A 14,892-nucleotide genomic window follows, 5' to 3' on the forward strand; every position below is an offset into this window, starting at 1 on the left:
CAACGGCATTTGAAAGATAATACAAATTTAGAACTTCCCTAAAAAAAAGGGGGGCTTGAAAATATCTTTAAGTGGGAAAATAACGACTATTAGTTGTCGAATAGACTTAAGATCTATAGAACCAGTAAGTAATAGTCTGATTTTCAGACTATTGTACCGAATGCTCGTACGTTTTGTGCTGCGCAAAGATTCAATCAGTTTAATGTTGGCCATTACAAGAAGTGGGTTATTGATGTAGTCAAATGCTCATGTAGTATCTTTAAGGTTAGCCGATCCCACTTGGGTTAAAACAAGAGGAGGCACGTGACCGCCTACATCTGCATGATAGTCGAGATAATATACGATAAGATAAGCGACATATATACATAGATTATTTATTATGAAAGATTTTAATCAGAACTGTAACAATCATGATGATTTATTTTGTAAACCTGTTTATAATTATACAGACCAGTGTACCAAAGCTTCATTGGAAGTGCGTATATGGCACGGTGATCTTCCTTTCTGTTGGTATGTACCCTACTCCTCAAACATAAAATTTCAAACCATATTTCAACCCTATTTGAATGATTGTTATCTATGTTTTCCCGAATTATTCCATATGCTCATGCTTATTTTTTTCATTATTATTCTTTAACGGTGGTCATTATTTTCCTTCGTATTCAGAAATCTTTGTGCCACATTTTATTGTCTATTCATCTCAGACTAATCACCTCAAATCTGATTTCTATATGTCTGGTGTGTATGATTTAAAAAATACATTACAGGTGATTGTTTTTATTTACTTAAGCACAAACGTTATCTGGCGGAGTAGATAAATAAGATTCTAGATGAAAAAGAGCATTATAGCGTACAGTAGCTTAACTATCCGAGGGGCACATGTGCCGCATCCCCGTCGCCCACAAAAGGCGAAAAGAAAAAGGGAGGGAGAGAGGAAGAACGTGAAAAGAAGGTGAAATTACAACTTTCATCCCCAAAAGGTGGTGTTGTTTATTCACATTTCAGAAACATAATACGATTGTTGCCCCTAGCTCCCATAATGTCACTGCCCCCTCAAGACCCCATTCCAAAAATCACACTTCCTTTTTGTTATCATTCTTCATCTTCTCCGTAGTGTAATATAATTATCATTTTATTAATTTATTATTATCTTCATCATCATTCTGGCACACAGGTTTACCCGTGCCATTAGATGCAACGGAAAGGACACAAACCTGCCACAAGAACGTATTTGGACTCAACTACACCTTACCAATGTTCAACGAGTGTCTGCAGAAGCAACACACCAACGGCAGTATGGTACAGATGATTCCGAAACTCATCCCTGTTCCGCCGGCGGCTAACGGTTGCCCTAGACGGAAAGAAAAGCTAGGAATTTCTCCCGGATACAGAATATGCAAATTTCCTGGTAATCATTTAGACCCCTTCTCCTTTTTTCGTTAAACAAAAGTAGGCTATAATGACAAGGGCACTTGTTTTCCGAAGTTATCTTATTCTAAGAAGGTTCATAATTCCGGAATACAAATGTCAAATTCCAGGACCGGTGGTTTATTATCCCCAAAATAAAATAAGGTTCAAAACTCCCAAACATTTTGACTGTCCACTCATGTTTTGTTCTTCCGAAGGTCCATAATTTCGCAAATGATAAAAGGTTTCATTTTTCCGAAAATAAAATAGGGTTTTTTGCTGGTGTCCCCCCCCCCCCCCCCCCCCCCGTCACACTTTGGAAGTCGCTCGGCCACCCCTGGAACACCTGTATATTCGATTGTGCAACCTTAGAAAACAGCAGCTGCTTGAAATAATTTGTTGCTAGTTGGGACTCCAGCTCTTAAAACTCCTTGGTAAAATGAAGCCTTGGCAAAATGGCATGTACAATAATGGGGGGGGGGGTGGTCTTCCTCTAAGCTCCCGCGCCAATACAATACATCTTTCTCCAACTAATACATACTGGTATTCAGTTTATTTAAAGCCCTACTGTACTACTTATAGCTACTTGCGCCCGCTTTATAGCAAACAACGCGTACTCGGTGCCCCCATGATCCCCTTTTTCTTATTATAATTGAGAGCTTATTTGATGAGATAACCACCTGTCAGTGACCTTGCAGGAAGATCTAATCCCCCTGGCCAAAATATTCCAGACGGGCTTTAATTAAAGTACAACATTGAAATGAACCGGTCAGTGATATTTAGAGCAAAGTTCGATTAAACATAAGAAAGTTATGGGGTTTTGAAGTTATAAATATCAATATAAATCAATAACAAATAGGAAACACTGTCACCAATACGCTCTGCACATAACATTTCAAAAACCTTTTTTTATTGTTGATGACGGGATAGATTTTTCCATACAGGGGTTGAATAGAAACATATGTGCAGTAGTTGTTTTTAGGGTGTCTGTGTGATTGACAACTTCTTTGAGGGAAAATAAAAAACATTTGATTTTTTCGTATAGTACAGAGCAAATGATGGGCCTCGAGTACCATTACAATCAAACAACATATTAATAATGAATTACGCCGTTACCTTGCAAACCTCACGTTTACGGTTCTGTCAGATGTGTGTTTCCCCGTCATTACACGTGGCCAAAATGCATTTATGATACAAAATACACTGTACCTACTAAAAATAGATTGGAAGACTCTTGTACACTGTTGATTATAAAGGTGGAATATTTTCATTTACCCCAATTTATGGAACGATTTTGACAATGGTTTGTTCCTAATACATTTAAATAATAGTATACACACTCAGATTTTATTGAATAACAATTTGCTAGTGTTTGTTTTGCGTGACTGCTAAAGCATGTGTATGCTACTATGCTTATCAACAAAGGGACCTATGCCTCACAAAAGGGCACTAATATAGCACATCGACACGGTTTTGATCCTGGGACCTCACAGTTACGAGGCCATTGTTTTGCCACTGAATCATGACTGTACGCAGTTAGGCTAGGGTAGGGGGCATCCCCCACAAATTAAAAAAACATAGAAAATACAATGAATTATCAATAATTCATTGCATTTTCTCCCGGTCCCCAACAGCAAAAAATCCCCTGTACGGCCGTGCATTATGGTTCAAGGAATGGCCACAAATTGGATTAAAACAAACTGCACTCGGAAGAAAATTAGTATAATAGCCTTTCTCTTTGCTGTACCTCTTACCAATACAAAAAGTATGTACGGGCATTTGTGAAGGAGAAGCAAGGGGATTAGTATTATTTAGTCCCTCCTTAAAATTTTCGACCATGGGAAAAAAAATCAGCATGCTGTGTATACTAGTATTACTTGTAGCTAACCGGGTGTGGAATAATTCTGTTAGCTCTTGTAATATTGCACATGGAAAGGCATGAAACGGAGACAGATCTTGGAGGGGGCGGTTTCACAAAGACTAAAATCAACTTAAGATGGAATCGAACAATGTCAGGTCGTTCATGCCACTGGTTGCTCTCACCATTGGACTCTCAAGGGATGTGCAAATTGTCGTCACAAATATACAAAATTGACATCTGTTTACAGTTCATTGTTGAAGAAAAAATTAATGTCATTTCAAGTTTTACATAGACTTGGACTGGTATTTTTTTTTATTATGATAGGCAGTATATGCCCCTAAAAGATCTTGCACCAGATGTACAATTTTAGGACAAATACCAAATAAGTTATGATTTTTCGATAATTTTATTTCTTTAACAATTAACTAAAAGCAAAATTTAATTCTATAAATTTGTGACCATGATTTCCACGTCTCTCGAAACGCCTGCCATATTTCAAGTCCAACTTAAGTCGATATTTTGTTAAATGCCCGAAGGTCTCAAAAGACACTTCCTTATATTATAAATAGTCAGTCTCCCCTTCAATAATCTGATAGCCCTCAAAAAGTGATATCCTAAGTGAACTATACTGGGTTGCAGGAAAACAGATAATATGCCAAACCTGATGACAAGGCCTTGATATGCTGCTGCTAGCATGTCAGAACATTGCAAACCTTTTTTTTAATAAAAAAAATTCCCCTCGGGATGGAGTTGTCAGATAAAAAAAAGTCTGGTTAATTTTCCCCTTTTTTTTTTCAAAGAATAAGTACATGTACAATTATTCACAGAATGATAATGAAAATAGACAAAGATACATATTTTTACCGGTAAAAGCTGGCAGTTTCTTATTTCCATTTCCGTTAGTACATATAAAGTCGTAGGTTTTCTGTTTGATTGAGCATGCAATAAAAAAGCAAGACCAAAACATGCTCACCCGTATCACAGACATACGCATAAACACACACACACCTCCCCCCCCCCCCCTACACACATACACACGAACGAAGTTTCTTTCCTTTATCTTTAATAGATTGTGACAAGAAGCTCTGTGAAAACAGCTGGTGCGAGGAGACTATGGAAAGTTATATGTGCCACTGTTCAGCTGGATTTCAAGGGAAACATTGCAATGAACGTAAGAACAATATATCAACAAAATTGAGTTCTGATAAAGGTTTAGAAAGGAAACATAATAAGAATATTTTGTGGTATTTCCTATTGTTTTAATGCCATGTGAGTTTTAATGGATATCATAGCAATAGATCAGACTTAATATAGTAGCGATGGTAAATGGTTCAGAAAGTTTACATGTACAGAAAGTAGAAGAAGGTATATTGAGAAGAAGGTATATTGAGGAGAAAAGAAAGAGCCCTGATAAGGAAGATGCGTGGCTCGGAGTTGTTGTCTGATAGAAAGAACATTAGTGAACTCAATGAAAGTTTAGGTCATTTACCTGATTTTCGATTTTATTTTTCTTAACGCTGGCAATTTGGTTCCGCCTTCTCGCTTTGTCCCCCCCCCCCCCTTTCCCTTGCCAAATCCCTAATATATAAAGAGAGTGTATCCCTTTTTTAATTTGTTTTCTTCAAACATCATGGAAATTGGCACGATTCAACTTTTTGTGTATCATATGAAATCTCAAATTTCTTTTGTTATGATTGTCTTCACCAACACCAATCCGCAAACACGCACACTCCCATATACATACTCCCTTTCACACATGCACACGCACCCATCCACCCCTACCCCCAATACACACACAATACACGCAACCACACCTCACACACATACACACACGCACACACCATCACGTGCTAGTAGTGGCGAACGACTCACGCGCATTGAGAATATGTGAACTTTTAGGCCCTACCAGTACGTTTTCGTTTGTTCGATCACATTCTGCTGTCCAAACAAAAGGCTTACTAATGGATGGTAAGCCATTCAAAGATACTCCATCTTCATGAACCATTTTATTACCAGAATTTCATTTCATTTCTTAAAGACAAGACTGCTGTGTTCTGGTAGAGATAACAAAACAAATCCAAGCTTTCTCATACCTTTTATGTTGATTCGGAAAAAGATAAATGAAAAAAATTATATTGACCTCATATTTATCATGTAACTATAAATAGCTGGAAAAAAAATCGAGCTTATTATTAATATGATTAATTTTCATACTATAACTATTTCTATTACTACGATTAATATTACCACTATTAGTATTAGTATTATCATTACTGTTATCATAATTATTATCATTATCACTATTTCTTTTTTTTTCGATGATTCCACGCCCCACAGTTTGCATCAGTACCACATACACTCGCCAAACTAAATTTTTTTTCTTCACAATAATCGTTGAATCAAATTAAAAAAAAAAAATCGTAATTCGTGAAAATGGCACGGTGCTACTCATTACTAATCAACTATTCTGCTAACAAATAATTGATTTTTTAAAAGCCGTTTTTGTTGTTGAGCGATCTTTAGTCACATAGGTGAAAGAGGAGGCATAGGGAGAGAGAGGGAGAGAGAGAGAAAAAGAGAGAGAGAGAGAGAGAAAGAGAGAGGGGGATAGAGGGACTGGAGGGAGGCAAATGCTTCTATCTCCTGTAGCCTTGCCAATAAAAATACAAACTTAATTTTTAATTTATCAGAAACAAAGGTTGACGAGACAAAATTGACAAATATGAACTCCATTACCAAGTTGACATTATGTTTATTGTCGGCAAGGCAACTAGGCATAATGAGTAAAACACTATGAGAGAGTTGATCCAGTCTATTTAAAATATATTTAAAGCAATAAGGGAATCAAAACATTCCAAGTGGGCCTCAATCCTTTGCATTAGGGAGGGGGATTTGAGATCATTGGGATTAGTACTTGAGTAATTTGTCGGGGGAAGGGGGTATTCCGCCCCCAGAAATGTACCAGCATTATACAAGTTTCGATATTGGTTTGGTAACAGTTGTTCTTTTGATACATCTTTCCACAATTCTGACGGCTGAAACGCAAAGGGGCGGATCAATGTTTATATTAAAACTGTGAATCTCATGTGACCCCAATGGTTCAAATGAAACCGAATATCAACATTATATTCTATACAGTCATGGAGAAATCACACTTCGTGCATTTCAGTTTAATCATTGCCAGCAAGCGGCCTTTTTAATTCTTATTTCATGAACCTAATACGAAGGGCGACCCCTAGATCCCCTACATATCCTTTATCAAAAGCCATTTTTCTCGTTTTTCACATTCTTGTTCTTATTCTTGTTCATGTTCTCCTTCTTCTTCGTTTTATGATGATGATTTGTATCATTATCATTATTATTATCATCATCATCATCATGATAATTGTTATTATCATTGTTATTATCATTATTATCATCATAATTGTTATTGTTGGTATCATTATTATCAGTAGTAGTATTATTATTGTGATCATCATTATCACCATTATCATCTTCATTATTATTTAATGTTTTGCATGAATCTTGTGTTTCGACAGAAGCACCATCAGCCATGACTAACTTCACTGACACTTCTACGATCGTACCGGCCAAAATGACGCAAGTCACCGCCACGGCCGGTGAGCATATCATATCATTCCCGTTGCACGCAAGGTTTCATTTTGCTGATGTAGGACTGTGTTTTTAAAAATCTATTCTATGATAACAAAAGAGCCCTGATACGTAAGATGCGTGGTATGAAACTGTCGTCAAATAGAAAGAACATACGTGAACTCAAGGAAAGATTAGGGCATTTACCTGGTTTTCAATTATTTATTTTTTTTGATAGATTTTTGTTTTAGTACAGGCATTTTTGTTCCGCCTTCTCCGTTTTTTGTCCCCCTTTTCCCTTGATAAATCCCTTATTTAAAGAGAGTGTATCCTTTTTTAATTATTTTTCTTCAAACATCATCGAATTGGCACGGCTTAACATTTTCTACAGTCTTGTTCAGGGAGGCAATTTACCCCGGGGTAAAGGTCGTGTCAAGATTTATTCTGGGGGTAAATATGGTGAAGTAGGTGTAAAGGTCGTAGTAGTGACCGTCTGAACGAGGGTCATGTTAGCTACTTCTACCTTTAACCCGACCTATTTACTCCTGGATTTATTCAGGAGTAACTTGCTAACACGACTAGAGAGTAGCTTAAGTTGACTGTGTGGATGCTCTCACCCAGTGGCGGATCCAGAGGGGCCCGGGGGCCAAGGCCCCCCCCCCCCTGGCAAAAAAAGGGTAAAAAAGGGGGGAAGGGGAATTTTTTTTTTTTTTGTGTTTAGGAAAGCAACAACAACAAAAGTGTTCCTTCCCCCCTCCTAAGCCACTAAACGAAATATCTGACGACGTATTTTTCTAATTTCTGGGTCAATTTTTTTTTTAATTGCACATCTGACCGTGATTAATGCCTTAAAATCCCTGAGCTTCCGGTGGATTTGCCCCCTGGATTTCACCTAGGCCCCAAAGTCAGGCACCTGGATGCTCATCTTTCGGTTATTTAATGCCTAAAACCCCTGAGCTCCTTGGGGCTCCGCCCCCTGAACCCCAAACCAATTAGTGACCTACCAGTACCACAAATAAGGTATCAAAATATGCTCATCTGACCGTATTTTATTGCCCAAAACCCCTGAGATTCTGCTGGCTCCGCCCCCTAGACCCAACACCAATGTGTGTCCTACCAGTGTCACAAATAAGGTTTTAAAATATGCTCATCTGAAGATAATTTGATGTATAAAACCCCTGAGCTTCTGCGGGATCCGCCCCCTGGACCCAATACCAATTTGTGTTATGCCAGTGTTACAAATAAGGTATCAAAATATGCTCATCTGAACGTAATTTATTGCCCGAAACCCCTGAGCTTCCGGGGCTTTGCCATTTTGACCCCACGTCAATTCGTGACCTGCCAGTGTCACAAATAAGGTATAAAATATGCTCTTCTGACGATAATTTAATGTATAAAACCCCTGAGCTTCTGGGGGCTCCGCCCCCTGAACCCCAAACCAATTAGTGACCTACCAGTGTCACAAATAAGGTATCAACATATGTTCATCTGACCGTTATTGCCCAAAACCGCTGAGCTACCGGGGGCTCTGCCCCCTGGGCCCCAGGCCAATTCATGACCTGCCAGTGTCACAAATAATGTATAAAATATGCTCATCTGACCATAATTTGATGTATAAAACCCCTGAGCTTCAGGGGGTTCTGCCCCTGGACCCAACACCAACTTGTGTTACGCCCGTGTTACAAATAAGGTATCAAAATATACTCATCTGACCGTAATTTATTGCCCAAAACCCCTGAGCTTCCGGGGCTCTGCCTCCTGGACCCCACGTCAATTCGTGAACTGCCAGTGTCACAAATACGCTATCAAAATATGCTCATCTGACCGTCATTTTTTGCCCAAAACCTCTGAGCTTCTGCGGTCTCCGCCCCCTGGACCCAACACCAATTTTTGTCCTGCCAGTGTCACAAATGAGGTAAAATATTATGCTCATCTGACGATAATTTAATGTATAACACCCCTGAGTCTTTGCGGGCTCCGCCCCCTGGACCCCACGCCATTTTGTGACCTGCCAGTGTCACGAATAAGTTATAAAATATGCTTTTCTGACGATAATTTAATGTACAAAACCCCTGAGCTTCCGGGGGCTCTGCCACCTGAACCCCACGCCAATCTGTGTCCTTCCAGTGTCACAAATAAGGTAACAAAATATGCTCATCTGACCGTAATTTATTGCCCCAAACCCCTGAGCTTTCAGGGGCTCTGCCCCCTGGGCCCCACGCTAATTCGTGATCTGCCAGTGTCGCAAATAATGTATAAAATATGCTCATCTGACGGTTATTTAATGTATAAAACCCCTGAGCTTCTGGGGGCTCTGCCACCTGAACCCCACGCCAATCTGTGTCCTTCCAGTGTCACAAATAAGGTATCAACATATGGTCATCTGACAGTAATAAAATGCCTATACCCCCTGAGCTTCTTGGAGCTCCTCCCCTTGAACCCCCGCCGAGAAACATTAGCAGGCCTGCATGTAAGAGTGGGGTGATGGGAATTTTTTTTTGTCTACCCCCCTCCCCCCAAACGTTTTTGCCACTGCCGTTGTCACCATATTTTACCAATATTTGGCTCCCATAATTTCAAATTTGGCCCCCCCCCCCCTTAAGAAATCCTGGATCCGCGTTGGTACATTCACTTGTTCCTGTACTGCTGGTTATGAGTAAGACATGGATGGAAGAACTTGCAATGGTAAGATACTCATATTCAGATTAATGTGTCTTGATATAGAATACGTCATAACATTATGAAGGTACTTTAAGAGAAAATACATGCATGAATACAAAGCATTCTAGAAAGCATTCACAAGGTCTGCGAGGTATGATGATATTTACATGATTATTTGTATGTGTATATGTGTATATGTATATGTGTGTGTGTGTGCGTGTGTAGGTGTATGTGTTTATTTGTAAACTTGTTTTTTCTTTCAATTCCCCTTTCATACAGATGTCGATGAATGTGATGTTCATTCAGACTTGTGTGATACGACTAATGGAGTCTGTACGAACTTGCCTGGGACATTCAGTTGTTCCTGTACTTCTGGTTATGAGTTAGACATGGATGGAAGAACTTGCAATGGTAATATTTAAATTATTGTATCGTGATATAGAAATAATAGAATACGGCATAACGTTATGAATGTAATTTAAGATAAAATACAGGAATACAAACAATCTTAGAAAGCATTAAGGTCCATGAGGTATAATGATATTATCATGATTATTGTTTTCAACAATATTGAAATTTCTTAACGCCATGGGTAATCTTGGCTGGAAATATTCATAGATACCTACTACACACACTGTCTTAATTTGGCTACAAAAAAACGAATTATCTAATCAACACATTCTAATCCAATTTTGAAATTGATATCGTCACTAAACGCTATTACTTGATTTGATACTATCTAAGACAGCAAACAGTAGGACCTGCACAGAGTAAATGCTTTGATGCACCATATTTTTCAATATTATATCCAATCAAAACTTGTTTTTTCTTTCAACTCCCCTTTCATACAGATGTCGATGAATGTGATGTTCATTCAGACTCGTGTGATACGACTAATGGGGTTTGTACAAATATGCCTGGGACATTCAATTGTTCCTGTACTGCTGGTTATGAGTTAGACATGGATGGAAGAACTTGCAATGGTAAGATACTTATATTTAGATTATTGCGTCATGGCAAAGAATACTGCAGAAAAGTATGAGGATAATTTAAAAGGTACTACATGAATGCAAATTGAAAATTGTTTAGAAAGCATTTTACAATGTTTATAAGATACTTTCATTTATATAACACGATATGCTTTCGCAAAATCAACCTAACGCAATTTCAATAGCCTAAAAGTGCGTCCCCTTTTGAAAAGTGCGAACATGACAACGATGTATCACGTAACCCGGACGGATTGCTATGGGATATACAAGTGGGTATCGGAATTGCCTTTAAGATGATTTTTCGAATATAGTTGCGATTGTGATGTATGAATAGTGTCTTCAAAGATATAGAAATTTCTTAACTCTAACGGGTAATCCAATCCCAAAATGGCGTTCATGTTCATAGAAAACATATTACAAACACTGCCAAATTAACAGCGGCTTTTTTTTTTTGGCCTACTTTACTTAACTTTTCTTTTTATTTTCTTTTATAACACACATATCGCTTTTTTTATTTGTTTAATCATTGTCAATTGTCAAATACTTTGAGTCTTGTTACACTCAAATAAGGGAGTACGCGTAGAACGTTTGTTGGGATCGAGTAGCTATTTTTTTCATCCCCACGTGCTCCTTATTTAGAACTACAAAGAGCGACGCTGTTTAACTTTCATTTTTGTGAACGTACCTAAAGTCAACAGATGCAAATTTTAAACAGACACATGATTGCAAGACAAATGGCTGAATGTTCAGCCATCAAAATGGGCGATTTCGTGCAATGTTTCCCATACGGCATACTCTCTCTATCATGTTTGTCCCACCAAGAAATGAAAATCTATTGAAAAAAGACAATATTATCAATCAGTGGTCATTTCAAGAAATCAGTTTTTCTTTAGATATTCAATGCAATAAATGTACTAAAAATATACCTTGTATAGGCGGGGATATATCGCACAAAATTGCCTATGATTCAGTTTTAGTTTTAGTTTTCACACATTGCATTGCATCAGCCTATGTTTCTTCGGTGGATTTATTTCAGCGATCTGGACCTCTTGCCAAGGAAGTTGCTACAAATACTTAGACAATAAAATCAACTTTGATCAGGCCTTGTCTACCTGTCGGAATCTAACCAGTGGACAGTCATGCCATGCAGATTTGGTTTCTATTCATAGTATCGAAGAGCAGGAATTCATCGCCAGTCTCTGTCTAGAACATGTATGTATTTTAATAATCCGTATAACGTTGTTAGGCGATTCAAAAGAGCTTTGGAAATCATTACCCTAGCTTTAGCTCCCTCGGCCGTTATTAGCGCACAGTGTGTTTCAAGGAACTATCCTACTGGCTTCCTATTTACCTCACCTTGGTGGAGTGTTGTAAATGTAGATTAATGTCTTGCCATAGTGGCAGGGATTCGAACTCCGTACCTAGTGGTTCACTGTCCGGAGACTTATCCACTGTACCACAACACCTCTACGAAAGGAGACCAATAGATCAGTTCATAATTAGGAAAATGTTCAAATGACCCCGAATATCGACACGTTATGCACTTTAGAATAATCTTTTATCACTGAGGTATCTCGCCTCCTCCTCACTTGTCCTATTTCGAATATGACGGCATTTGAAGAGATGCCCATTTCAGGTGACAATTTTTTAAATTATACTCTTCAACACTGACATAAAAAGAAAGAAGAAGCGCACAATTATTTTTCACTTTCCCAGAACTTAACCTTGTCTTTTACAAGTCTACTAGTGATAAGGATGTCTGCTTAGGGGAGCTATATCACTCAAATGCTTCGCTTTTTTATTTTAATCAACTATGATTACTGGGTATTAAAATATATGTTCGCACTGCATCAATTTTCAGAGCAATATTTCATCCTAAATTCGGACTTCATTGGTATTGGTATTGGTATTTATTTTCCATATCACAATATTAAAAACAATACAAAGAAAATGCATGTACATAGTAAAGTCAATGGTGTAGTGAATGGCTGGATAACCCATTCAGCTATGTATGTTTTTTTTCTTCAATGAAGACCTAGCTTCTTCCACAGAGCTAGTTTGTTTTTTCCCTATGATTTTTGGTCGTAAGTTCTATTTTACTTATCTGAGTATTACTCAGAGAAGAATAAATGACCACTATCAGAATGTGATATTCAATAATTTGGAAATAAACCGAACTGAATCGAATGAAATTTTAAAGGGCAATCCAACCTTTTAATAAGTTAATTTGTATGAAGGCAGAAAGATAAGAGAAACGGAATGGCGAAAGTTTTAGATTTATCGGACCAAGAAAAAAAAATGGTTATGAATGTTTGAAATGTGAGATCACTACAGTAGAGCTGCAATACATGGATTGTAAGGTATTCACGGGGGGGGGGGGGTGGGGGGGGGGGGGGGGGGGGGTAAGACGACACTTTTTTTTTTGGGGGGGGGGTCTCGAAATTTCAAAATTTGACATTTTGTCCAGTTGGGGGGGGTGAGGTCACCTTTTTAAGGTCACCTTTTGGCAATTTTTTATTTTTTATTATTTTTTTAATTTTTTTAATTTATCTTTTTTTTAATTCAAAAGGGGAGGGTTTTCCAAAATAACATACAAAAAACATTCACATAAAAAAACTCGAGGGGGGGGTTTAACCCCCCCCCCCCCCCCCCCCCCCCCTGCGTACGCGCCTGGTAGGTGCACACATGAATAATGATTACTAACATGAGCACGTATTTATCTCGATGGGTTTTACAATTTTATCAGACATGCAACTTACACAAAATTGTCGTTTCTATTTTAAAATCGGTACGTATCCATGCAAAAACCGATTCATAGTACTAATAGATTTTTCTTTTTTTATCATTTTCTTTGCCCTTTCTTAAAGTCTCCCTGCAACGAGAATGGGTATTGGATCGGACTGTATCAGCCAGACCCTAATGGTCCATTTCTTTGGTCTGACGGGACACCAGTTGACTACATCGCATGGGGAACAAACGAACCAAATAATTATGCAAACAACGAAGAATGCGCCTTGATTAGTTTGCCCACAGGTTCCTGGCATGACAAACAATGTTATGCAGAACTATCCTTCATCTGCAAACTTCCTTACGTCTGTCATGAAAGAAATATCAAACCCTAATAAACGACAGGGACGATTACCCTAAAAGAAAGCAGATCGGTGAACGATTGAAAGAAACCGGGCAAAAAAAGAAAAAAAAGTATTGAATTTTAAAAGCTGAAAACACTATCGTATATGTTTGGGCAATTTAAACTGTAAAGGAATCGGAAAATTTCACTGTGATGATGTGCGGACAATTTGCCGATTGGTTTTATACAACATGAATAAAATGTCAATTTGCCAAAATATATGACTTAGGAGGGCCTAGTAGTACTTATATTCTATCAATAATATATATTAAGTAGTGCCCCAAAGGAAAAGGCGCTTAGGAGAAACACATAAATTGGTGATATTTGTGTACACGGCCAACGGTAGTTGTCCGTTGTCCACGACTACGTCCAGTGGCTGATCCAGGTGCTAGGGGGCGGGCCCCCCTCCCCCTGGGGAGAAAAACGTGTAAAACACGTTAATTTTACCTTTTTTGAGAGAGATGCCCCCCACCCCGGCGCTCAAAGGAGGGAGGGTGCGATTTTTCTAATTTTCGAGGGCCAAAAAAAAGACACAAATTACAATTCCCTCAAAACAGTCTTTCTCATTTCAGTATCAGTTTAATATTAAGGGAGTTTCGCCGTGTTGCTGTAATAAGTACAGTAATATCTTAGTTTTTATTTAAAATTAATAAACAGACTTTGACTATTATACTCTCTACCATCACAGAGAATTTGGATATACAGTATATATATTATGTATTGGCGTAAAGTTTACATTAAGTTTATTACAAAAGTTGTTTTTTCTTCAATATAATAACCTATAACTAATGCTTTTTCATTAATATTTATTTTCTCAAGAAAGTAATTATAAAATAAGTTTTCAATAATTTTCCTAAAAAATCGAACCTTATTACATTTCATCAAAACATGGAAAGTTGTTTCTGATTCTTTACATATATCACACTGGTCATTGTCCATTATACTCCATCTGCATAGGTCATGTTTGGATGGGAAGATAGTGTGCAATACTTTAAAATTAACTCATTAGCTCATAATGTTATTAGTATTATTATGACCATCATTAATGTTTTGTAGAACACGTACTTCAGAGAAGAGAGTTTATGTAGGAAGATAAAAAAATCAAATCTTTCAAAAACAGTTCTCGCATTATTGCATATACAGTAACAGTCAATCTACTAGTCATCAATTGTAAACAGACATACATTGATGATGAAATAATCTTGAATTAATATTCAGTATCGACTATTTATCAGCCCCATTCGTTTTCAATT

This window comes from Strongylocentrotus purpuratus, unplaced genomic scaffold (genome assembly GCF_000002235.5).
Source record: "Strongylocentrotus purpuratus isolate Spur 01 unplaced genomic scaffold, Spur_5.0 spur5_scaffold_1, whole genome shotgun sequence".
In the NCBI taxonomy this organism is placed as follows: domain Eukaryota; kingdom Metazoa; phylum Echinodermata; class Echinoidea; order Camarodonta; family Strongylocentrotidae; genus Strongylocentrotus; species Strongylocentrotus purpuratus.